This window comes from Eschscholzia californica, unplaced genomic scaffold, assembly GCF_041429995.1.
Source record: "Eschscholzia californica isolate CP2 unplaced genomic scaffold, dmEscCali1.0.p SCAF_5, whole genome shotgun sequence".
Classification (NCBI taxonomy): Eukaryota; Viridiplantae; Streptophyta; class Magnoliopsida; order Ranunculales; family Papaveraceae; genus Eschscholzia; species Eschscholzia californica.
In genome coordinates, this window is record NW_028238472.1 from 30147458 (window position 1) to 30168802 (window position 21345).

A 21345-nucleotide genomic window follows, 5' to 3' on the forward strand; every position below is an offset into this window, starting at 1 on the left:
GAGTGCGTAAAAATGAGAAATAAGAGCCCGCCGATGAGAACAAGTAGTAATCAGTGTGAAATACTAACGGATGCGATCATACCAGCACTAATCCACCGGATCCCATCAGAACTCCGAAGTTAAGCGTGCTTGGGCGAGAGTAGTACTAGGATGGGGGTGACCTCCTGGGAAGTCCTCGTGTTGCATCCCTTTTTGCTCCTTAATTTTTTTTCATCGTCTCGTCGGAGAGAGGGGGAAGAAAATAACCTGCCAAAGGCGGGTTAGGACCGTCGGATTTCCTAAAAAATGTTGTTTTCCGCATCATCCGTCCATTTTTCAAAATTTTGTTAAAGTCGAGGAAAATATCGGACCCTTATATTATTTATTTAAGGACTCTAAATTCAATATGGGTAATTTAGGGAAATTCTTTTAGTTAGCGAACAATAAATGAAAATGCTTAATAACTTGGATCTCCCAAAAGGTCAAACAAACCGGGGAGAAGGAGTGTTTATTCTTACATCGTATCACTACAGAGTGCGTAAAAATGAGAAATATGAGCCCGCCGATGAGAACAAGTAGTAATCAGTGTGAAATACTAACGGATGCGATCATACCAGCACTAATCCACCGGATCCCATCAGAACTCCGAAGTTAAGCGTGCTTGGGCGAGAGTAGTACTAGGATGGGGGTGACCTCCTGGGAAGTCCTCGTGTTGCATCCCTTTTTGCTCCTTAATTTTTTTTTCATTGTCTCGTCGGAGAGAGGGGGAAAAAAGTAACCTGCCAAAGGCGGGTTAGGACCGTCGGATTTCCTAAAAAATGTTGTTTTCCGCATAATCCGTCCATTTTTCAAAATTTTGTTAAAGTCGAGGAAAATATCGGACCCTTATATTATTTATTTAAGGACTCTAAATTCAATATGGGTAATTTAGGGAAATTCTTTTAGTTAGCGAACAATAAATGAAAATGCTTAATAACTTGGATCTCCCAAAAGGTCAAACAAACCGGGGAGAAGGAGTGTTTATTCTTACATCGTATCACTACAGAGTGCGTAAAAATGAGAAATATGAGCCCGCCGATGAGAACAAGTAGTAATCAGTGTGAAATACTAAAGGATGCGATCATACCAGCACTAATCCACCGGATCCCATCAGAACTCCGAAGTTAAGCGTGCTTGGGCGAGAGTAGTACTAGGATGGGGGTGACCTACTGGGAAGTCCTCGTGTTGCATCCCTTTTTGCTCCTTAATTTTTTTTTCATCGTCTCGTCGGAGAGAGGGGGAAGAAAATAACCTGCCAAAGGCGGGTTAGGACCGTCGGATTTCCTAAAAAATGTTGTTTTCCGCATCATCCGTCCATTTTTCAGAATTTTGTTAAAGTCGAGGAAAATATCGGACCCTTATATTATTTATTTAAGGACTCTAAATTCAATATGGGTAATTTAAGGAAATTCTTTTAGTTAGCGAACAATAAATGAAAATGCTTAATAATTTGGATCTCCCAAAAGGTCAAACAAACCGGGGAGAAGGAGTGTTTATTCTTACATCGTATCACTACAGACTGCGTAAAAATGAGAAATAGGAGCCCGCCGATGAGAACAAGTAGTAATCAGTGTGAAATACTAACGGATGCGATCATACCAGCACTTATCCACCGGATCCCATCAGAACTCCGAAGTTAAGCGTGCTTGGGCGAGAGTAGTACTAGGATGGGGGTGACCTACTGGGAAGTCCTCGTGTTGCATCCCTTTTTGCTCCTTAATTTTTTTTTCATCGTCTCGTCGGAGAGAGGGGGAAGAAAGTAACCTGCCAAAGGCGGGTTAGGACCGTCGGATTTCCTAAAAAATGTTATTTTCCGCATCATCCGTCCATTTTTCAGAATTTTGTTAAAGTCGAGGAAAATATCGGACCCTTATATTATTTATTTAAGGACTCTAAATTAGATATGGGTAATTTAGGGAAATTCTTTTAGTTAGCGAACAATAAATGAAAATGCTTAATAACATGGATCTCCCAAAAGGTCAAACAAACCGGGGAGAAGGAGTGTTTATTCTTACATCGTATCACTACAGAGTGCGTAAAAATGAGAAATAAGAGCCCGCCGATGAGAACAAGTAGTAATCAGTGTGAAATACTAACGGATGCGATCATACCAGCACTAATCCACCGGATCCCATCAGAACTCCGAAGTTAAGCGTGCTTGGGCGAGAGTAGTACTAGGATGGGGGTGACCTCCTGGGAAGTCCTCGTGTTGCATCCCTTTTTGCTCCTTAATTTTTTTTTCATCGTCTCGTCGGAGAGAGGGGGAAGAAAATTACCTGCCAAAGGCGGGTTAGGACCGTCGGATTTCCTAAAAAATGTTGTTTTCCGCATCATCCGTCCATTTTTCAGAATTTTGTTAAAGTCGAGGAAAATATCGGACCCTTATATTATTTATTTAAGGACTCTAAATTCAATATGGGTAATTTAGGGAAATTCTTTTAGTTAGCGAACAATAAATGAAAATGCTTAATAATTTGGATCTCCCAAAAGGTCAAACAAACCGGGGAGAAGGAGTGTTTATTCTTACATCGTATCACTACAGACTGCGTAAAAATGAGAAATAGGAGCCCGCCGATGAGAACAAGTAGTAATCAGTGTGAAATACTAACGGATGCGATCATACCAGCACTTATCCACCGGATCCCATCAGAACTCCGAAGTTAAGCGTGCTTGGGCGAGAGTAGTACTAGGATGGGGGTGACCTACTGGGAAGTCCTCGTGTTGCATCCCTTTTTGCTCCTTAATTTTTTTTTCATCGTCTCGTCGGAGAGAGGGGGAAGAAAATTACCTGCCAAAGGCGGGTTAGGACCGTCGGATTTCCTAAAAAATGTTGTTTTCCGCATCATCCGTCCATTTTTCAGAATTTTGTTAAAGTCGAGGAAAATATCGGACCCTTATATTATTTATTAAAGGACTCTAAATTCAATATGGGTAATTTAGGGAAATTCTTTTATTTAGCGAACAATAAATGAAAATGCTTAATAACATGGATCTCCCAAAAGGTCAAACAAACCGGGGAGAAGGAGTATTTATTCTTACATCGTATCACTACAGAGTGCGTAAAAATGAGAAATAAGAGCCCGCCGATGAGAACAAGTAGTAATCAGTGTGAAATACTAACGGATGCGATCATACCAGCACTAATCCACCGGATCCCATCAGAACTCCGAAGTTAAGCGTGCTTGGGCGAGAGTAGTACTAGGATGGGGGTGACCTCCTGGGAAGTCCTCGTGTTGCATCCCTTTTTGCTCCTTAATTTTTTTTTCATCGTCTCGTCGGAGAGAGGGGGAAGAAAATTACCTGCCAAAGGCGGGTTAGGACCGTCGGATTTCCTAAAAAATGTTGTTTTCCGCATCATCCGTCCATTTTTCAGAATTTTGTTAAAGTCGAGGAAAATATCGGACCCTTATATTATTTATTAAAGGACTCTAAATTCAATATGGGTAATTTAGGGAAATTCTTTTAGTTAGCGAACAATAAATGAAAATGCTTAATAACTTGGATCTCCCAAAAGGTCAAACAAACCGGGGAGAAGGAGTGTTTATTCTTACATCGTATCACTACAGAGTGCGTAAAAATGAGAAATATGAGCCCGCCGATGAGAACAAGTAGTAATCAGTGTGAAATACTAACGGATGCGATCATACCAGCACTAATCCACCGGATCCCATCAGAACTCCGAAGTTAAGCGTGCTTGGGCGAGAGTAGTACTAGGATGGGGGTGACCTCCTGGGAAGTCCTCGTGTTGCATCCCTTTTTGCTCCTTAATTTTTTTTTCATCGTCTCGTCGGAGAGAGGGGGAAGAAAATAACCTGCCAAAGGCGGGTTAGGACCGTCGGATTTCCTAAAAAATGTTGTTTTCCGCATCATCCGTCCATTTTTCAAAATTTTGTTAAAGTCGAGGAAAATATCGGACCCTTATATTATTTATTTAAGGACTCTAAATTCAATATGGGTAATTTAGGGAAATTCTTTTAGTTAGCGAACAATAAATGAAAATGCTTAATAACTTGGATCTCCCAAAAGGTCAAACAAACTGGGGAGAAGGAGTGTTTATTCTTACATCGTATCACTACAGAGTGCGTAAAAATGAGAAATATGAGCCCGCCGATGAGAACAAGTAGTAATCAGTGTGAAATACTAACGGATGCGATCATACCAGCACTAATCCACCAGATCCCATCAGAACTCCAAAGTTAAGCGTGCTTGGGCGAGAGTAGTACTAGGATGGGGGTGACCTCTTGGGAAGTCCTCGTGTTGCATCCCTTTTTGCTCCTTAATTTTTTTTTCATCGTCTCGTCGGAGAGAGGGGGAAGAAAATAACCAGCCAAAAGCGGGTTAGGACCGTCGGATTTCCTAAAAAATGTTGTTTTCCGCATCATCCGTCCATTTTTCAGAATTTTGTTAAAGTCGAGGAAAATATCGGACCCTTATATTATTTATTAAAGGACTCTAAATTCAATATGGGTAATTTAGGGAAATTCTTTTAGTTAGCGAACAATAAATGAAAATGCTTAATAACTTGGATCTCCCAAAAGGTCAAACAAACCGGGGAGAAGGAGTGTTTATTCTTACATCGTATCACTACAGAGTGCGTAAAAATGAGAAATATGAGCCCGCCGATGAGAACAAGTAGTAATCAGTGTGAAATACTAACGGATGCGATCATACCAGCACTAATCCACCGGATCCCATCAGAACTCCGAAGTTAAGCGTGCTTGGGCGAGAGTAGTACTAGGATGGGGGTGACCTCCTGGGAAGTCCTCGTGTTGCATCCCTTTTTGCTCCTTAATTTTTTTTTCATCGTCTCGTCGGAGAGAGGGGGAAGAAAATAACCTGCCAAAGGCGGGTTAGGACCGTCGGATTTCCTAAAAAATGTTGTTTTCCGCATCATCCGTCCATTTTTCAAAATTTTGTTAAAGTCGAGGAAAATATCGGACCCTTATATTATTTATTTAAGGACTCTAAATTCAATATGGGTAATTTAGGGAAATTCTTTTAGTTAGCGAACAATAAATGAAAATGCTTAATAACTTGGATCTCCCAAAAGGTCAAACAAACCGGGGAGAAGGAGTGTTTATTCTTACATCGTATCACTACAGAGTGCGTAAAAATGAGAAATATGAGCCCGCCGATGAGAACAAGTAGTAATCAGTGTGAAATACTAACGGATGCGATCATACCAGCACTAATCCACCGGATCCCATCAGAACTCCGAAGTTAAGCGTGCTTGGGCGAGAGTAGTACTAGGATGGGGGTGACCTCCTGGGAAGTCCTCGTGTTGCATCCCTTTTTGCTCCTTAATTTTTTTTTCATTGTCTCGTCGGAGAGAGGGGGAAAAAAGTAACCTGCCAAAGGCGGGTTAGGACCGTCGGATTTCCTAAAAAATGTTGTTTTCCGCATCATCCGTCCATTTTTCAGAATTTTGTTAAAGTCGAGGAAAATATCGGACCCTTATATTATTTATTTAAGGACTCTAAATTAGATATGGGTAATTTAGGGAAATTCTTTTAGTTAGCGAACAATAAATGAAAATGCTTAATAACATGGATCTCCCAAAAGGTCAAACAAACCGGGGAGAAGGAGTGTTTATTCTTACATCGTATCACTACAGAGTGCGTAAAAATGAGAAATAAGAGCCCGCCGATGAGAACAAGTAGTAATCAGTGTGAAATACTAACGGATGCGATCATACCAGCACTAATCCACCGGATCCCATCAGAACTCCGAAGTTAAGCGTGCTTGGGCGAGAGTAGTACTAGGATGGGGGTGACCTCCTGGGAAGTCCTCGTGTTGCATCCCTTTTTGCTCCTTAATTTTTTTTTCATCGTCTCGTCGGAGAGAGGGGGAAGAAAATAACCTGCCAAAGGCGGGTTAGGACCGTCGGATTTCCTAAAAAATGTTGTTTTCCGCATCATCCGTCCATTTTTCAAAATTTTGTTAAAGTCGAGGAAAATATCGGACCCTTATATTATTTATTTAAGGACTCTAAATTCAATATGGGTAATTTAGGGAAATTCTTTTAGTTAGCGAACAATAAATGAAAATGCTTAATAACTTGGATCTCCCAAAAGGTCAAACAAACCGGGGAGAAGGAGTGTTTATTCTTACATCGTATCACTACAGAGTGCGTAAAAATGAGAAATATGAGCCCGCCGATGAGAACAAGTAGTAATCAGTGTGAAATACTAACGGATGCGATCATACCAGCACTAATCCACCGGATCCCATCAGAACTCCGAAGTTAAGCGTGCTTGGGCGAGAGTAGTACTAGGATGGGGGTGACCTCCTGGGAAGTCCTCGTGTTGCATCCCTTTTTGCTCCTTAATTTTTTTTTCATTGTCTCGTCGGAGAGAGGGGGAAAAAAGTAACCTGCCAAAGGCGGGTTAGGACCGTCGGATTTCCTAAAAAATGTTGTTTTCCGCATCATCCGTCCATTTTTCAGAATTTTGTTAAAGTCGAGGAAAATATCGGACCCTTATATTATTTATTAAAGGACTCTAAATTCAATATGGGTAATTTAGGGAAATTCTTTTAGTTAGCGAACAATAAATGAAAATGCTTAATAACTTGGATCTCCCAAAAGGTCAAACAAACCGGGGAGAAGGAGTGTTTATTCTTACATCGTATCACTACAGAGTGCGTAAAAATGAGAAATATGAGCCCGCCGATGAGAACAAGTAGTAATCAGTGTGAAATACTAACGGATGCGATCATACCAGCACTAATCCACCGGATCCCATCAGAACTCCGAAGTTAAGCGTGCTTGGGCGAGAGTAGTACTAGGATGGGGGTGACCTCCTGGGAAGTCCTCGTGTTGCATCCCTTTTTGCTCCTTAATTTTTTTTTCATCGTCTCGTCGGAGAGAGGGGGAAGAAAATAACCTGCCAAAGGCGGGTTAGGACCGTCGGATTTCCTAAAAAATGTTGTTTTCCGCATCATCCGTCCATTTTTCAAAATTTTGTTAAAGTCGAGGAAAATATCGGACCCTTATATTATTTATTTAAGGACTCTAAATTCAATATGGGTAATTTAGGGAAATTCTTTTAGTTAGCGAACAATAAATGAAAATGCTTAATAACTTGGATCTCCCAAAAGGTCAAACAAACTGGGGAGAAGGAGTGTTTATTCTTACATCGTATCACTACAGAGTGCGTAAAAATGAGAAATATGAGCCCGCCGATGAGAACAAGTAGTAATCAGTGTGAAATACTAACGGATGCGATCATACCAGCACTAATCCACCAGATCCCATCAGAACTCCAAAGTTAAGCGTGCTTGGGCGAGAGTAGTACTAGGATGGGGGTGACCTCTTGGGAAGTCCTCGTGTTGCATCCCTTTTTGCTCCTTAATTTTTTTTTCATCGTCTCGTCGGAGAGAGGGGGAAGAAAATAACCAGCCAAAAGCGGGTTAGGACCGTCGGATTTCCTAAAAAATGTTGTTTTCCGCATCATCCGTCCATTTTTCAGAATTTTGTTAAAGTCGAGGAAAATATCGGACCCTTATATTATTTATTAAAGGACTCTAAATTCAATATGGGTAATTTAGGGAAATTCTTTTAGTTAGCGAACAATAAATGAAAATGCTTAATAACTTGGATCTCCCAAAAGGTCAAACAAACCGGGGAGAAGGAGTGTTTATTCTTACATCGTATCACTACAGAGTGCGTAAAAATGAGAAATATGAGCCCGCCGATGAGAACAAGTAGTAATCAGTGTGAAATACTAACGGATGCGATCATACCAGCACTAATCCACCGGATCCCATCAGAACTCCGAAGTTAAGCGTGCTTGGGCGAGAGTAGTACTAGGATGGGGGTGACCTCCTGGGAAGTCCTCGTGTTGCATCCCTTTTTGCTCCTTAATTTTTTTTTCATCGTCTCGTCGGAGAGAGGGGGAAGAAAATAACCTGCCAAAGGCGGGTTAGGACCGTCGGATTTCCTAAAAAATGTTGTTTTCCGCATCATCCGTCCATTTTTCAAAATTTTGTTAAAGTCGAGGAAAATATCGGACCCTTATATTATTTATTTAAGGACTCTAAATTCAATATGGGTAATTTAGGGAAATTCTTTTAGTTAGCGAACAATAAATGAAAATGCTTAATAACTTGGATCTCCCAAAAGGTCAAACAAACCGGGGAGAAGGAGTGTTTATTCTTACATCGTATCACTACAGAGTGCGTAAAAATGAGAAATATGAGCCCGCCGATGAGAACAAGTAGTAATCAGTGTGAAATACTAACGGATGCGATCATACCAGCACTAATCCACCGGATCCCATCAGAACTCCGAAGTTAAGCGTGCTTGGGCGAGAGTAGTACTAGGATGGGGGTGACCTCCTGGGAAGTCCTCGTGTTGCATCCCTTTTTGCTCCTTAATTTTTTTTTCATTGTCTCGTCGGAGAGAGGGGGAAAAAAGTAACCTGCCAAAGGCGGGTTAGGACCGTCGGATTTCCTAAAAAATGTTGTTTTCCGCATCATCCGTCCATTTTTCAGAATTTTGTTAAAGTCGAGGAAAATATCGGACCCTTATATTATTTATTTAAGGACTCTAAATTAGATATGGGTAATTTAGGGAAATTCTTTTAGTTAGCGAACAATAAATGAAAATGCTTAATAACATGGATCTCCCAAAAGGTCAAACAAACCGGGGAGAAGGAGTGTTTATTCTTACATCGTATCACTACAGAGTGCGTAAAAATGAGAAATAAGAGCCCGCCGATGAGAACAAGTAGTAATCAGTGTGAAATACTAACGGATGCGATCATACCAGCACTAATCCACCGGATCCCATCAGAACTCCGAAGTTAAGCGTGCTTGGGCGAGAGTAGTACTAGGATGGGGGTGACCTCCTGGGAAGTCCTCGTGTTGCATCCCTTTTTGCTCCTTAATTTTTTTTCATCGTCTCGTCGGAGAGAGGGGGAAGAAAATAACCTGCCAAAGGCGGGTTAGGACCGTCGGATTTCCTAAAAAATGTTGTTTTCCGCATCATCCGTCCATTTTTCAAAATTTTGTTAAAGTCGAGGAAAATATCGGACCCTTATATTATTTATTTAAGGACTCTAAATTCAATATGGGTAATTTAGGGAAATTCTTTTAGTTAGCGAACAATAAATGAAAATGCTTAATAACTTGGATCTCCCAAAAGGTCAAACAAACCGGGGAGAAGGAGTGTTTATTCTTACATCGTATCACTACAGAGTGCGTAAAAATGAGAAATATGAGCCCGCCGATGAGAACAAGTAGTAATCAGTGTGAAATACTAACGGATGCGATCATACCAGCACTAATCCACCGGATCCCATCAGAACTCCGAAGTTAAGCGTGCTTGGGCGAGAGTAGTACTAGGATGGGGGTGACCTCCTGGGAAGTCCTCGTGTTGCATCCCTTTTTGCTCCTTAATTTTTTTTTCATTGTCTCGTCGGAGAGAGGGGGAAAAAAGTAACCTGCCAAAGGCGGGTTAGGACCGTCGGATTTCCTAAAAAATGTTGTTTTCCGCATAATCCGTCCATTTTTCAAAATTTTGTTAAAGTCGAGGAAAATATCGGACCCTTATATTATTTATTTAAGGACTCTAAATTCAATATGGGTAATTTAGGGAAATTCTTTTAGTTAGCGAACAATAAATGAAAATGCTTAATAACTTGGATCTCCCAAAAGGTCAAACAAACCGGGGAGAAGGAGTGTTTATTCTTACATCGTATCACTACAGAGTGCGTAAAAATGAGAAATATGAGCCCGCCGATGAGAACAAGTAGTAATCAGTGTGAAATACTAAAGGATGCGATCATACCAGCACTAATCCACCGGATCCCATCAGAACTCCGAAGTTAAGCGTGCTTGGGCGAGAGTAGTACTAGGATGGGGGTGACCTACTGGGAAGTCCTCGTGTTGCATCCCTTTTTGCTCCTTAATTTTTTTTTCATCGTCTCGTCGGAGAGAGGGGGAAGAAAATAACCTGCCAAAGGCGGGTTAGGACCGTCGGATTTCCTAAAAAATGTTGTTTTCCGCATCATCCGTCCATTTTTCAGAATTTTGTTAAAGTCGAGGAAAATATCGGACCCTTATATTATTTATTTAAGGACTCTAAATTCAATATGGGTAATTTAAGGAAATTCTTTTAGTTAGCGAACAATAAATGAAAATGCTTAATAATTTGGATCTCCCAAAAGGTCAAACAAACCGGGGAGAAGGAGTGTTTATTCTTACATCGTATCACTACAGACTGCGTAAAAATGAGAAATAGGAGCCCGCCGATGAGAACAAGTAGTAATCAGTGTGAAATACTAACGGATGCGATCATACCAGCACTTATCCACCGGATCCCATCAGAACTCCGAAGTTAAGCGTGCTTGGGCGAGAGTAGTACTAGGATGGGGGTGACCTACTGGGAAGTCCTCGTGTTGCATCCCTTTTTGCTCCTTAATTTTTTTTTCATCGTCTCGTCGGAGAGAGGGGGAAGAAAGTAACCTGCCAAAGGCGGGTTAGGACCGTCGGATTTCCTAAAAAATGTTATTTTCCGCATCATCCGTCCATTTTTCAGAATTTTGTTAAAGTCGAGGAAAATATCGGACCCTTATATTATTTATTTAAGGACTCTAAATTAGATATGGGTAATTTAGGGAAATTCTTTTAGTTAGCGAACAATAAATGAAAATGCTTAATAACATGGATCTCCCAAAAGGTCAAACAAACCGGGGAGAAGGAGTGTTTATTCTTACATCGTATCACTACAGAGTGCGTAAAAATGAGAAATAAGAGCCCGCCGATGAGAACAAGTAGTAATCAGTGTGAAATACTAACGGATGCGATCATACCAGCACTAATCCACCGGATCCCATCAGAACTCCGAAGTTAAGCGTGCTTGGGCGAGAGTAGTACTAGGATGGGGGTGACCTCCTGGGAAGTCCTCGTGTTGCATCCCTTTTTGCTCCTTAATTTTTTTTTCATCGTCTCGTCGGAGAGAGGGGGAAGAAAATTACCTGCCAAAGGCGGGTTAGGACCGTCGGATTTCCTAAAAAATGTTGTTTTCCGCATCATCCGTCCATTTTTCAGAATTTTGTTAAAGTCGAGGAAAATATCGGACCCTTATATTATTTATTTAAGGACTCTAAATTCAATATGGGTAATTTAGGGAAATTCTTTTAGTTAGCGAACAATAAATGAAAATGCTTAATAATTTGGATCTCCCAAAAGGTCAAACAAACCGGGGAGAAGGAGTGTTTATTCTTACATCGTATCACTACAGACTGCGTAAAAATGAGAAATAGGAGCCCGCCGATGAGAACAAGTAGTAATCAGTGTGAAATACTAACGGATGCGATCATACCAGCACTTATCCACCGGATCCCATCAGAACTCCGAAGTTAAGCGTGCTTGGGCGAGAGTAGTACTAGGATGGGGGTGACCTACTGGGAAGTCCTCGTGTTGCATCCCTTTTTGCTCCTTAATTTTTTTTTCATCGTCTCGTCGGAGAGAGGGGGAAGAAAATTACCTGCCAAAGGCGGGTTAGGACCGTCGGATTTCCTAAAAAATGTTGTTTTCCGCATCATCCGTCCATTTTTCAGAATTTTGTTAAAGTCGAGGAAAATATCGGACCCTTATATTATTTATTAAAGGACTCTAAATTCAATATGGGTAATTTAGGGAAATTCTTTTAGTTAGCGAACAATAAATGAAAATGCTTAATAACATGGATCTCCCAAAAGGTCAAACAAACCGGGGAGAAGGAGTATTTATTCTTACATCGTATCACTACAGAGTGCGTAAAAATGAGAAATAAGAGCCCGCCGATGAGAACAAGTAGTAATCAGTGTGAAATACTAACGGATGCGATCATACCAGCACTAATCCACCGGATCCCATCAGAACTCCGAAGTTAAGCGTGCTTGGGCGAGAGTAGTACTAGGATGGGGGTGACCTCCTGGGAAGTCCTCGTGTTGCATCCCTTTTTGCTCCTTAATTTTTTTTTCATCGTCTCGTCGGAGAGAGGGGGAAGAAAATTACCTGCCAAAGGCGGGTTAGGACCGTCGGATTTCCTAAAAAATGTTGTTTTCCGCATCATCCGTCCATTTTTCAGAATTTTGTTAAAGTCGAGGAAAATATCGGACCCTTATATTATTTATTAAAGGACTCTAAATTCAATATGGGTAATTTAGGGAAATTCTTTTAGTTAGCGAACAATAAATGAAAATGCTTAATAACTTGGATCTCCCAAAAGGTCAAACAAACCGGGGAGAAGGAGTGTTTATTCTTACATCGTATCACTACAGAGTGCGTAAAAATGAGAAATATGAGCCCGCCGATGAGAACAAGTAGTAATCAGTGTGAAATACTAACGGATGCGATCATACCAGCACTAATCCACCGGATCCCATCAGAACTCCGAAGTTAAGCGTGCTTGGGCGAGAGTAGTACTAGGATGGGGGTGACCTCCTGGGAAGTCCTCGTGTTGCATCCCTTTTTGCTCCTTAATTTTTTTTTCATCGTCTCGTCGGAGAGAGGGGGAAGAAAATAACCTGCCAAAGGCGGGTTAGGACCGTCGGATTTCCTAAAAAATGTTGTTTTCCGCATCATCCGTCCATTTTTCAAAATTTTGTTAAAGTCGAGGAAAATATCGGACCCTTATATTATTTATTTAAGGACTCTAAATTCAATATGGGTAATTTAGGGAAATTCTTTTAGTTAGCGAACAATAAATGAAAATGCTTAATAACTTGGATCTCCCAAAAGGTCAAACAAACTGGGGAGAAGGAGTGTTTATTCTTACATCGTATCACTACAGAGTGCGTAAAAATGAGAAATATGAGCCCGCCGATGAGAACAAGTAGTAATCAGTGTGAAATACTAACGGATGCGATCATACCAGCACTAATCCACCAGATCCCATCAGAACTCCAAAGTTAAGCGTGCTTGGGCGAGAGTAGTACTAGGATGGGGGTGACCTCTTGGGAAGTCCTCGTGTTGCATCCCTTTTTGCTCCTTAATTTTTTTTTCATCGTCTCGTCGGAGAGAGGGGGAAGAAAATAACCAGCCAAAAGCGGGTTAGGACCGTCGGATTTCCTAAAAAATGTTGTTTTCCGCATCATCCGTCCATTTTTCAGAATTTTGTTAAAGTCGAGGAAAATATCGGACCCTTATATTATTTATTAAAGGACTCTAAATTCAATATGGGTAATTTAGGGAAATTCTTTTAGTTAGCGAACAATAAATGAAAATGCTTAATAACTTGGATCTCCCAAAAGGTCAAACAAACCGGGGAGAAGGAGTGTTTATTCTTACATCGTATCACTACAGAGTGCGTAAAAATGAGAAATATGAGCCCGCCGATGAGAACAAGTAGTAATCAGTGTGAAATACTAACGGATGCGATCATACCAGCACTAATCCACCGGATCCCATCAGAACTCCGAAGTTAAGCGTGCTTGGGCGAGAGTAGTACTAGGATGGGGGTGACCTCCTGGGAAGTCCTCGTGTTGCATCCCTTTTTGCTCCTTAATTTTTTTTTCATCGTCTCGTCGGAGAGAGGGGGAAGAAAATAACCTGCCAAAGGCGGGTTAGGACCGTCGGATTTCCTAAAAAATGTTGTTTTCCGCATCATCCGTCCATTTTTCAAAATTTTGTTAAAGTCGAGGAAAATATCGGACCCTTATATTATTTATTTAAGGACTCTAAATTCAATATGGGTAATTTAGGGAAATTCTTTTAGTTAGCGAACAATAAATGAAAATGCTTAATAACTTGGATCTCCCAAAAGGTCAAACAAACCGGGGAGAAGGAGTGTTTATTCTTACATCGTATCACTACAGAGTGCGTAAAAATGAGAAATATGAGCCCGCCGATGAGAACAAGTAGTAATCAGTGTGAAATACTAACGGATGCGATCATACCAGCACTAATCCACCGGATCCCATCAGAACTCCGAAGTTAAGCGTGCTTGGGCGAGAGTAGTACTAGGATGGGGGTGACCTCCTGGGAAGTCCTCGTGTTGCATCCCTTTTTGCTCCTTAATTTTTTTTTCATTGTCTCGTCGGAGAGAGGGGGAAAAAAGTAACCTGCCAAAGGCGGGTTAGGACCGTCGGATTTCCTAAAAAATGTTGTTTTCCGCATCATCCGTCCATTTTTCAGAATTTTGTTAAAGTCGAGGAAAATATCGGACCCTTATATTATTTATTTAAGGACTCTAAATTAGATATGGGTAATTTAGGGAAATTCTTTTAGTTAGCGAACAATAAATGAAAATGCTTAATAACATGGATCTCCCAAAAGGTCAAACAAACCGGGGAGAAGGAGTGTTTATTCTTACATCGTATCACTACAGAGTGCGTAAAAATGAGAAATAAGAGCCCGCCGATGAGAACAAGTAGTAATCAGTGTGAAATACTAACGGATGCGATCATACCAGCACTAATCCACCGGATCCCATCAGAACTCCGAAGTTAAGCGTGCTTGGGCGAGAGTAGTACTAGGATGGGGGTGACCTCCTGGGAAGTCCTCGTGTTGCATCCCTTTTTGCTCCTTAATTTTTTTTTCATCGTCTCGTCGGAGAGAGGGGGAAGAAAATAACCTGCCAAAGGCGGGTTAGGACCGTCGGATTTCCTAAAAAATGTTGTTTTCCGCATCATCCGTCCATTTTTCAAAATTTTGTTAAAGTCGAGGAAAATATCGGACCCTTATATTATTTATTTAAGGACTCTAAATTCAATATGGGTAATTTAGGGAAATTCTTTTAGTTAGCGAACAATAAATGAAAATGCTTAATAACTTGGATCTCCCAAAAGGTCAAACAAACCGGGGAGAAGGAGTGTTTATTCTTACATCGTATCACTACAGAGTGCGTAAAAATGAGAAATATGAGCCCGCCGATGAGAACAAGTAGTAATCAGTGTGAAATACTAAAGGATGCGATCATACCAGCACTAATCCACCGGATCCCATCAGAACTCCGAAGTTAAGCGTGCTTGGGCGAGAGTAGTACTAGGATGGGGGTGACCTACTGGGAAGTCCTCGTGTTGCATCCCTTTTTGCTCCTTAATTTTTTTTTCATCGTCTCGTCGGAGAGAGGGGGAAGAAAATAACCTGCCAAAGGCGGGTTAGGACCGTCGGATTTCCTAAAAAATGTTGTTTTCCGCATCATCCGTCCATTTTTCAGAATTTTGTTAAAGTCGAGGAAAATATCGGACCCTTATATTATTTATTTAAGGACTCTAAATTCAATATGGGTAATTTAAGGAAATTCTTTTAGTTAGCGAACAATAAATGAAAATGCTTAATAATTTGGATCTCCCAAAAGGTCAAACAAACCGGGGAGAAGGAGTGTTTATTCTTACATCGTATCACTACAGACTGCGTAAAAATGAGAAATAGGAGCCCGCCGATGAGAACAAGTAGTAATCAGTGTGAAATACTAACGGATGCGATCATACCAGCACTTATCCACCGGATCCCATCAGAACTCCGAAGTTAAGCGTGCTTGGGCGAGAGTAGTACTAGGATGGGGGTGACCTACTGGGAAGTCCTCGTGTTGCATCCCTTTTTGCTCCTTAATTTTTTTTTCATCGTCTCGTCGGAGAGAGGGGGAAGAAAGTAACCTGCCAAAGGCGGGTTAGGACCGTCGGATTTCCTAAAAAATGTTATTTTCCGCATCATCCGTCCATTTTTCAGAATTTTGTTAAAGTCGAGGAAAATATCGGACCCTTATATTATTTATTTAAGGACTCTAAATTAGATATGGGTAATTTAGGGAAATTCTTTTAGTTAGCGAACAATAAATGAAAATGCTTAATAACATGGATCTCCCAAAAGGTCAAACAAACCGGGGAGAAGGAGTGTTTATTCTTACATCGTATCACTACAGAGTGCGTAAAAATGAGAAATAAGAGCCCGCCGATGAGAACAAGTAGTAATCAGTGTGAAATACTAACGGATGCGATCATACCAGCACTAATCCACCGGATCCCATCAGAACTCCGAAGTTAAGCGTGCTTGGGCGAGAGTAGTACTAGGATGGGGGTGACCTCCTGGGAAGTCCTCGTGTTGCATCCCTTTTTGCTCCTTAATTTTTTTTTCATCGTCTCGTCGGAGAAAGGGGGAAGAAAATTACCTGCCAAAGGCGGGTTAGGACCGTCGGATTTCCTAAAAAATGTTGTTTTCCGCATCATCCGTCCATTTTTCAGAATTTTGTTAAAGTCGAGGAAAATATCGGACCCTTATATTATTTATTTAAGGACTCTAAATTCAATATGGGTAATTTAGGGAAATTCTTTTAGTTAGCGAACAATAAATGAAAATGCTTAATAATTTGGATCTCCCAAAAGGTCAAACAAACCGGGGAGAAGGAGTGTTTATTCTTACATCGTATCACTACAGACTGCGTAAAAATGAGAAATAGGAGCCCGCCGATGAGAACAAGTAGTAATCAGTGTGAAATACTAACGGATGCGATCATACCAGCACTTATCCACCGGATCCCATCAGAACTCCGAAGTTAAGCGTGCTTGGGCGAGAGTAGTACTAGGATGGGGGTGACCTACTGGGAAGTCCTCGTGTTGCATCCCTTTTTGCTCCTTAATTTTTTTTTCATCGTCTCGTCGGAGAGAGGGGGAAGAAAATTACCTGCCAAAGGCGGGTTAGGACCGTCGGATTTCCTAAAAAATGTTGTTTTCCGCATCATCCGTCCATTTTTCAGAATTTTGTTAAAGTCGAGGAAAATATCGGACCCTTATATTATTTATTAAAGGACTCTAAATTCAATATGGGTAATTTAGGGAAATTCTTTTAGTTAGCGAACAATAAATGAAAATGCTTAATAACATGGATCTCCCAAAAGGTCAAACAAACCGGGGAGAAGGAGTATTTATTCTTACATCGTATCACTACAGAGTGCGTAAAAATGAGAAATAAGAGCCCGCCGATGAGAACAAGTAGTAATCAGTGTGAAATACTAACGGATGCGATCATACCAGCACTAATCCACCGGATCCCATCAGAACTCCGAAGTTAAGCGTGCTTGGGCGAGAGTAGTACTAGGATGGGGGTGACCTCCTGGGAAGTCCTCGTGTTGCATCCCTTTTTGCTCCTTAATTTTTTTTTCATCGTCTCGTCGGAGAGAGGGGGAAGAAAATTACCTGCCAAAGGCGGGTTAGGACCGTCGGATTTCCTAAAAAATGTTGTTTTCCGCATCATCCGTCCATTTTTCAGAATTTTGTTGAAGTCGAGGAAAATATCGGACCCTTATATTATTTATTTAAGGACTCTAAATTCAATATGGGTAATTTAGGGAAATTCTTTAAGTTAGCGAACAATAAATGAAAATGCTTAATAATTTGGATCTCCCAAAAGGTCAAACAAACCGGGGAGAAGGAGTGTTTATTCTTACATCGTATCACTACAGACTGCGTAAAAATGAGAAATAGGAGCCCGCCGATGAGAACAAGTAGTAATCAGTGTCAAATACTAACGGATGCGATCATACCAGCACTTATCCACCGGATCCCATCAGAACTCCGAAGTTAAGCGTGCTTGGGCGAGAGTAGTACTAGGATGGGGGTGACCTACTGGGAAGTCCTCATGTTGCATCCCTTTTTGCTCCTTAATTTTTTTTTCATCGTCTCGTCGGAGAGAGGGGGAAGAAAATAACCTGCCAAAGGCGGGTTAAGACCGTCGGATTTCCTAAAAAATGTTGTTTTCCACATCATCCGTCCATTTTTCAGAATTTTGTTAAAGTCGAGGAAAATATCGGACCCTTATATTATTTATTTAAGGACTCTAAATTCAATATGGGTAATTTAGGGAAATTCTTTTAGTTAGCGAATAATAAATGAAAATGCTTAATAACTTGGATCTCCCAAAAGGTCAAACAAACCGGGGAGAAGGAGTGTTTATTCTTACATCGTATCACTACAGAGTGCGTAAAAATGAGAAATAGGAGCCCGCCGATGAGAAAAAGTAGTAATCAGTGTGAAATACTAACGGATGCGATCATACCAGCACTAATCCACCAGATCCCATCAGAACTCCAAAGTTAAGCGTGCTTGGGCGAGAGTAGTACTAGGATGGGGGTGACCTCTTGGGAAGTCCTCGTGTTGCATCCCTTTTTGCTCCTTAATTTTTTTTTCATCGTCTCGTCGGAGAGAGGGGGAAGAAAATAACCAGCCAAAAGCGGGTTAGGACCGTCGGATTTCCTAAAAAATGTTGTTTTCCGCATCATCCGTCCATTTTTCAGAATTTTGTTAAAGTCGAGGAAAATATCGGACCCTTATATTATTTATTAAAGGACTCTAAATTCAATATGGGTAATTTAGGGAAATTCTTTTAGTTAGCGAACAATAAATGAAAATGCTTAATAACTTGGATCTCCCAAAAGGTCAAACAAACCGGGGAGAAGGAGTGTTTATTCTTACATCGTATCACTACAGAGTGCGTAAAAATGAGAAATATGAGCCCGCCGATGAGAACAAGTAGTAATCAGTGTGAAATACTAACGGATGCGATCATACCAGCACTAATCCACCGGATCCCATCAGAACTCCGAAGTTAAGCGTGCTTGGGCGAGAGTAGTACTAGGATGGGGGTGACCTCCTGGGAAGTCCTCGTGTTGCATCCCTTTTTGCTCCTTAATTTTTTTTTCATCGTCTCGTCGGAGAGAGGGGGAAGAAAATAACCTGCCAAAGGCGGGTTAGGACCGTCGGATTTCCTAAAAAATGTTGTTTTCCGCATCATCCGTCCATTTTTCAAAATTTTGTTAAAGTCGAGGAAAATATCGGACCCTTATATTATTTATTTAAGGACTCTAAATTCAATATGGGTAATTTAGGGAAATTCTTTTAGTTAGCGAACAATAAATGAAAATGCTTAATAACTTGGATCTCCCAAAAGGTCAAACAAACTGGGGAGAAGGAGTGTTTATTCTTACATCGTATCACTACAGAGTGCGTAAAAATGAGAAATATGAGCCCGCCGATGAGAACAAGTAGTAATCAGTGTGAAATACTAACGGATGCGATCATACCAGCACTAATCCACCGGATCCCATCAGAACTCCGAAGTTAAGCGTGCTTGGGCGAGAGTAGTACTAGGATGGGGGTGACCTCCTGGGAAGTCCTCGTGTTGCATCCCTTTTTGCTCCTTAATTTTTTTTTCATCGTCTCGTCGGAGAGAGGGGGAAGAAAGTAACCTGCCAAAGGCGGGTTAGGACCGTCGGATTTCCTAAAAAATGTTGTTTTCCGCATCATCCGTCCATTTTTCAGAATTTTGTTAAAGTCGAGGAAAATATCGGACCCTTATATTATTTATTTAAGGACTCTAAATTAGATATGGGTAATTTAGGGAAATTCTTTTAGTTAGCGAACAATAAATGAAAATGCTTAATAACATGGATCTCCCAAAAGGTCAAACAAACCGGGGAGAAGGAGTGTTTATTCTTACATCGTATCACTACAGAGTGCGTAAAAATGAGAAATATGAGCCCGCCGATGAGAACAAGTAGTAATCAGTGTGAAATACTAACGGATGCGATCATACCAGCACTAATCCACCGGATCCCATCAGAACTCCGAAGTTAAGCGTGCTTGGGCGAGAGTAGTACTAGGATGGGGGTGACCTCCTGGGAAGTCCTCGTGTTGCATCCCTTTTTGCTCCTTAATTTTTTTTTCATCGTCTCGTCGGAGAGAGGGGGAAGAAAATAACCTGCCAAAGGCGGGTTAGGACCGTCGGATTTCCTAAAAAATGTTGTTTTCCGCATCATCCGTCCATTTTTCAAAATTTTCTTAAAGTCGAGGAAAATATCGGACCCTTATATTATTTATTTAAGGACTCTAAATTCAATATGGGTAATTTAGGGAAATTCTTTTAGTTAGCGAACAATAAATGAAAATGCTTAATAACTTGGATCTCCCAAAAGGTCAAACAAACCGGGGAGAAGGAGTGTTTATTCTTACATCGTATCACTACAGAGTGCGTAAAAATGAGAAATAGGAGCCCGCCGATGAGAACAAGTAGTAATCAGTGTGAAATACTAACGGATGCGATCATACCAGCACTAATCCACCGGATCCCATCAGAACTCCGAAGTTAAGCGTGCTTGGGCGAGAGTAGTACTAGGATGGGGGTGACCTCCTGGGAAGTCCTCGTGTTGCATCCCTTTTTGCTCCTTAATTTTTTTTTCATCGTCTCGTCGGAGAGAGGAGGAAGAAAATAACCTGCTAAAGGCGGGTTAGGACCGTCGGATTTCCTAAAAAATGTTGTTTTCCGCATCATCCGTCCATTTTTCAGAATTTTGTTAAATTCGAGGAAAATATCGGACCCTTATATTATTTATTTAAGGACTCTAAATTCAATATGGGTAATTTAGGGAAATTCTTTTAGTTAGCGAACAATAAATGAAAATGCTTAATGACTTGGATCTCCCAAAAGGTAAAACAAACCGGGGAGAAGGAGTGTTTATTCTTACATCGTATCACTACAGAGTGCGTAAAAATGAGAAATAGGAGCTCGCCGATGAGAACAAGTAGTAATCAGTGTGAAATACTAACGGATGCGATTATACCAGCACTTATCCACCGGATCCCATCAGAACTCCGAAGTTAAGCGTGCTTGGGCGAGAGTAGTACTAGGATGGGGGTGACCTACTGGGAAGTCCTCGTGTTGCATCCCTTTTTGCTCCATAATTTTTTTTTCATCGTCTCGTCGGAGAAAGGGGGAAGAAAATAACCTGCCAAAGGCGGGTTAGGACCGTCGGATTTCCTAAAAAATGTTGTTTTCCGCATCATCCGTCCATTTTTCAAAATTTTGTTAAAGTCGAGGAAAATATCGGACCCTTATATTATTTATTTAAGGACTCTAAATTCAATATGGGTAATTTAGGGAAATTCTTTTAGTTAGCGAACAATAAATGAAAATGCTTAATAACTTGGATCTCCCAAAAGGTCAAACAAACTGGGGAGAAGGAGTGTTTATTCTTACATCGTATCACTACAGAGTGCGTAAAAATGAGAAATATGAGCCCGCCGATGAGAACAAGTAGTAATCAGTGTGAAATACTAACGGATGCGATCATACCAGCACTAATCCACCGGATCCCATCAGAACTCCGAAGTTAAGCGTGCTTGGGCGAGAGTAGTACTAGGATGGGGGTGACCTCCTGGGAAGTCCTCGTGTTGCATCCCTTTTTGCTCCTTAATTTTTTTTTCATCGTCTCGTCGGAGAGAGGGGGAAGAAAGTAACCTGCCAAAGGCGGGTTAGGACCGTCGGATTTCCTAAAAAATGTTGTTTTCCGCATCATCCGTCCATTTTTCAGAATTTTGTTAAAGTCGAGGAAAATATCGGACCCTT

At 41.0% G+C, this 21345-nt stretch overlaps 37 non-coding genes and 5 pseudogenes across 37 annotated transcripts; all 42 read left to right on the plus strand.

Annotated features, from left to right (window-relative positions):
* Positions 1 to 68: 68 nt before the first annotated feature.
* On the plus strand, positions 69 to 189 carry LOC147538339 (5S ribosomal RNA). Its single transcript, XR_015226560.1, has one exon. It is a non-coding gene; the product is annotated as a 5S ribosomal RNA (ribosomal RNA).
* Positions 190 to 579: 390 nt separating this feature from the next.
* LOC147538340 (5S ribosomal RNA) lies at positions 580 to 700 on the plus strand. The gene has a single exon (XR_015226561.1). It is a non-coding gene; the product is annotated as a 5S ribosomal RNA (ribosomal RNA).
* A 391-nt stretch (positions 701 to 1091) lies between these two features.
* LOC147538341 (5S ribosomal RNA) lies at positions 1092 to 1212 on the plus strand. Its single transcript, XR_015226665.1, has one exon. It is a non-coding gene; the product is annotated as a 5S ribosomal RNA (ribosomal RNA).
* Positions 1213 to 1603: 391 nt separating this feature from the next.
* Positions 1604 to 1724, plus strand: LOC147538342 (5S ribosomal RNA). Its single transcript, XR_015226715.1, has one exon. It is a non-coding gene; the product is annotated as a 5S ribosomal RNA (ribosomal RNA).
* A 391-nt stretch (positions 1725 to 2115) lies between these two features.
* LOC147538343 (5S ribosomal RNA) lies at positions 2116 to 2236 on the plus strand. Its single transcript, XR_015226562.1, has one exon. It is a non-coding gene; the product is annotated as a 5S ribosomal RNA (ribosomal RNA).
* Positions 2237 to 2627: 391 nt separating this feature from the next.
* LOC147538344 (5S ribosomal RNA) lies at positions 2628 to 2748 on the plus strand. The gene has a single exon (XR_015226716.1). It is a non-coding gene; the product is annotated as a 5S ribosomal RNA (ribosomal RNA).
* Positions 2749 to 3139: 391 nt separating this feature from the next.
* Positions 3140 to 3260, plus strand: LOC147538345 (5S ribosomal RNA). The gene has a single exon (XR_015226563.1). It is a non-coding gene; the product is annotated as a 5S ribosomal RNA (ribosomal RNA).
* A 391-nt stretch (positions 3261 to 3651) lies between these two features.
* Positions 3652 to 3772, plus strand: LOC147538346 (5S ribosomal RNA). Its single transcript, XR_015226566.1, has one exon. It is a non-coding gene; the product is annotated as a 5S ribosomal RNA (ribosomal RNA).
* Positions 3773 to 4163: 391 nt separating this feature from the next.
* Positions 4164 to 4284, plus strand: LOC147538347 (5S ribosomal RNA; annotated as a pseudogene).
* A 391-nt stretch (positions 4285 to 4675) lies between these two features.
* On the plus strand, positions 4676 to 4796 carry LOC147538348 (5S ribosomal RNA). The gene has a single exon (XR_015226567.1). It is a non-coding gene; the product is annotated as a 5S ribosomal RNA (ribosomal RNA).
* A 391-nt stretch (positions 4797 to 5187) lies between these two features.
* On the plus strand, positions 5188 to 5308 carry LOC147538349 (5S ribosomal RNA). Its single transcript, XR_015226568.1, has one exon. It is a non-coding gene; the product is annotated as a 5S ribosomal RNA (ribosomal RNA).
* Positions 5309 to 5699: 391 nt separating this feature from the next.
* LOC147538350 (5S ribosomal RNA) lies at positions 5700 to 5820 on the plus strand. The gene has a single exon (XR_015226569.1). It is a non-coding gene; the product is annotated as a 5S ribosomal RNA (ribosomal RNA).
* Positions 5821 to 6211: 391 nt separating this feature from the next.
* On the plus strand, positions 6212 to 6332 carry LOC147538351 (5S ribosomal RNA). Its single transcript, XR_015226570.1, has one exon. It is a non-coding gene; the product is annotated as a 5S ribosomal RNA (ribosomal RNA).
* A 391-nt stretch (positions 6333 to 6723) lies between these two features.
* On the plus strand, positions 6724 to 6844 carry LOC147538352 (5S ribosomal RNA). Its single transcript, XR_015226571.1, has one exon. It is a non-coding gene; the product is annotated as a 5S ribosomal RNA (ribosomal RNA).
* A 391-nt stretch (positions 6845 to 7235) lies between these two features.
* Positions 7236 to 7356, plus strand: LOC147538353 (5S ribosomal RNA; annotated as a pseudogene).
* A 391-nt stretch (positions 7357 to 7747) lies between these two features.
* LOC147538354 (5S ribosomal RNA) lies at positions 7748 to 7868 on the plus strand. Its single transcript, XR_015226572.1, has one exon. It is a non-coding gene; the product is annotated as a 5S ribosomal RNA (ribosomal RNA).
* A 391-nt stretch (positions 7869 to 8259) lies between these two features.
* Positions 8260 to 8380, plus strand: LOC147538355 (5S ribosomal RNA). Its single transcript, XR_015226573.1, has one exon. It is a non-coding gene; the product is annotated as a 5S ribosomal RNA (ribosomal RNA).
* A 391-nt stretch (positions 8381 to 8771) lies between these two features.
* On the plus strand, positions 8772 to 8892 carry LOC147538356 (5S ribosomal RNA). Its single transcript, XR_015226574.1, has one exon. It is a non-coding gene; the product is annotated as a 5S ribosomal RNA (ribosomal RNA).
* Positions 8893 to 9282: 390 nt separating this feature from the next.
* On the plus strand, positions 9283 to 9403 carry LOC147538357 (5S ribosomal RNA). Its single transcript, XR_015226575.1, has one exon. It is a non-coding gene; the product is annotated as a 5S ribosomal RNA (ribosomal RNA).
* Positions 9404 to 9794: 391 nt separating this feature from the next.
* LOC147538358 (5S ribosomal RNA) lies at positions 9795 to 9915 on the plus strand. The gene has a single exon (XR_015226666.1). It is a non-coding gene; the product is annotated as a 5S ribosomal RNA (ribosomal RNA).
* Positions 9916 to 10306: 391 nt separating this feature from the next.
* LOC147538359 (5S ribosomal RNA) lies at positions 10307 to 10427 on the plus strand. Its single transcript, XR_015226717.1, has one exon. It is a non-coding gene; the product is annotated as a 5S ribosomal RNA (ribosomal RNA).
* A 391-nt stretch (positions 10428 to 10818) lies between these two features.
* Positions 10819 to 10939, plus strand: LOC147538360 (5S ribosomal RNA). Its single transcript, XR_015226577.1, has one exon. It is a non-coding gene; the product is annotated as a 5S ribosomal RNA (ribosomal RNA).
* A 391-nt stretch (positions 10940 to 11330) lies between these two features.
* LOC147538361 (5S ribosomal RNA) lies at positions 11331 to 11451 on the plus strand. The gene has a single exon (XR_015226718.1). It is a non-coding gene; the product is annotated as a 5S ribosomal RNA (ribosomal RNA).
* A 391-nt stretch (positions 11452 to 11842) lies between these two features.
* Positions 11843 to 11963, plus strand: LOC147538362 (5S ribosomal RNA). The gene has a single exon (XR_015226578.1). It is a non-coding gene; the product is annotated as a 5S ribosomal RNA (ribosomal RNA).
* A 391-nt stretch (positions 11964 to 12354) lies between these two features.
* Positions 12355 to 12475, plus strand: LOC147538363 (5S ribosomal RNA). Its single transcript, XR_015226579.1, has one exon. It is a non-coding gene; the product is annotated as a 5S ribosomal RNA (ribosomal RNA).
* Positions 12476 to 12866: 391 nt separating this feature from the next.
* Positions 12867 to 12987, plus strand: LOC147538364 (5S ribosomal RNA; annotated as a pseudogene).
* Positions 12988 to 13378: 391 nt separating this feature from the next.
* On the plus strand, positions 13379 to 13499 carry LOC147538365 (5S ribosomal RNA). Its single transcript, XR_015226580.1, has one exon. It is a non-coding gene; the product is annotated as a 5S ribosomal RNA (ribosomal RNA).
* Positions 13500 to 13890: 391 nt separating this feature from the next.
* On the plus strand, positions 13891 to 14011 carry LOC147538366 (5S ribosomal RNA). Its single transcript, XR_015226581.1, has one exon. It is a non-coding gene; the product is annotated as a 5S ribosomal RNA (ribosomal RNA).
* A 391-nt stretch (positions 14012 to 14402) lies between these two features.
* Positions 14403 to 14523, plus strand: LOC147538367 (5S ribosomal RNA). Its single transcript, XR_015226583.1, has one exon. It is a non-coding gene; the product is annotated as a 5S ribosomal RNA (ribosomal RNA).
* A 391-nt stretch (positions 14524 to 14914) lies between these two features.
* Positions 14915 to 15035, plus strand: LOC147538368 (5S ribosomal RNA). Its single transcript, XR_015226667.1, has one exon. It is a non-coding gene; the product is annotated as a 5S ribosomal RNA (ribosomal RNA).
* A 391-nt stretch (positions 15036 to 15426) lies between these two features.
* Positions 15427 to 15547, plus strand: LOC147538369 (5S ribosomal RNA). Its single transcript, XR_015226719.1, has one exon. It is a non-coding gene; the product is annotated as a 5S ribosomal RNA (ribosomal RNA).
* A 391-nt stretch (positions 15548 to 15938) lies between these two features.
* On the plus strand, positions 15939 to 16059 carry LOC147538370 (5S ribosomal RNA). Its single transcript, XR_015226584.1, has one exon. It is a non-coding gene; the product is annotated as a 5S ribosomal RNA (ribosomal RNA).
* Positions 16060 to 16450: 391 nt separating this feature from the next.
* Positions 16451 to 16571, plus strand: LOC147538371 (5S ribosomal RNA). The gene has a single exon (XR_015226720.1). It is a non-coding gene; the product is annotated as a 5S ribosomal RNA (ribosomal RNA).
* A 391-nt stretch (positions 16572 to 16962) lies between these two features.
* LOC147538372 (5S ribosomal RNA) lies at positions 16963 to 17083 on the plus strand. The gene has a single exon (XR_015226585.1). It is a non-coding gene; the product is annotated as a 5S ribosomal RNA (ribosomal RNA).
* A 391-nt stretch (positions 17084 to 17474) lies between these two features.
* On the plus strand, positions 17475 to 17595 carry LOC147538373 (5S ribosomal RNA; annotated as a pseudogene).
* Positions 17596 to 17986: 391 nt separating this feature from the next.
* LOC147538374 (5S ribosomal RNA) lies at positions 17987 to 18107 on the plus strand (annotated as a pseudogene).
* A 391-nt stretch (positions 18108 to 18498) lies between these two features.
* LOC147538375 (5S ribosomal RNA) lies at positions 18499 to 18619 on the plus strand. Its single transcript, XR_015226586.1, has one exon. It is a non-coding gene; the product is annotated as a 5S ribosomal RNA (ribosomal RNA).
* Positions 18620 to 19010: 391 nt separating this feature from the next.
* LOC147538376 (5S ribosomal RNA) lies at positions 19011 to 19131 on the plus strand. Its single transcript, XR_015226587.1, has one exon. It is a non-coding gene; the product is annotated as a 5S ribosomal RNA (ribosomal RNA).
* Positions 19132 to 19522: 391 nt separating this feature from the next.
* Positions 19523 to 19643, plus strand: LOC147538377 (5S ribosomal RNA). Its single transcript, XR_015226589.1, has one exon. It is a non-coding gene; the product is annotated as a 5S ribosomal RNA (ribosomal RNA).
* Positions 19644 to 20034: 391 nt separating this feature from the next.
* On the plus strand, positions 20035 to 20155 carry LOC147538378 (5S ribosomal RNA). Its single transcript, XR_015226590.1, has one exon. It is a non-coding gene; the product is annotated as a 5S ribosomal RNA (ribosomal RNA).
* Positions 20156 to 20546: 391 nt separating this feature from the next.
* Positions 20547 to 20667, plus strand: LOC147538379 (5S ribosomal RNA). Its single transcript, XR_015226766.1, has one exon. It is a non-coding gene; the product is annotated as a 5S ribosomal RNA (ribosomal RNA).
* Positions 20668 to 21058: 391 nt separating this feature from the next.
* LOC147538380 (5S ribosomal RNA) lies at positions 21059 to 21179 on the plus strand. The gene has a single exon (XR_015226591.1). It is a non-coding gene; the product is annotated as a 5S ribosomal RNA (ribosomal RNA).
* The last annotated feature ends 166 nt before the right edge of the window (positions 21180 to 21345 follow it).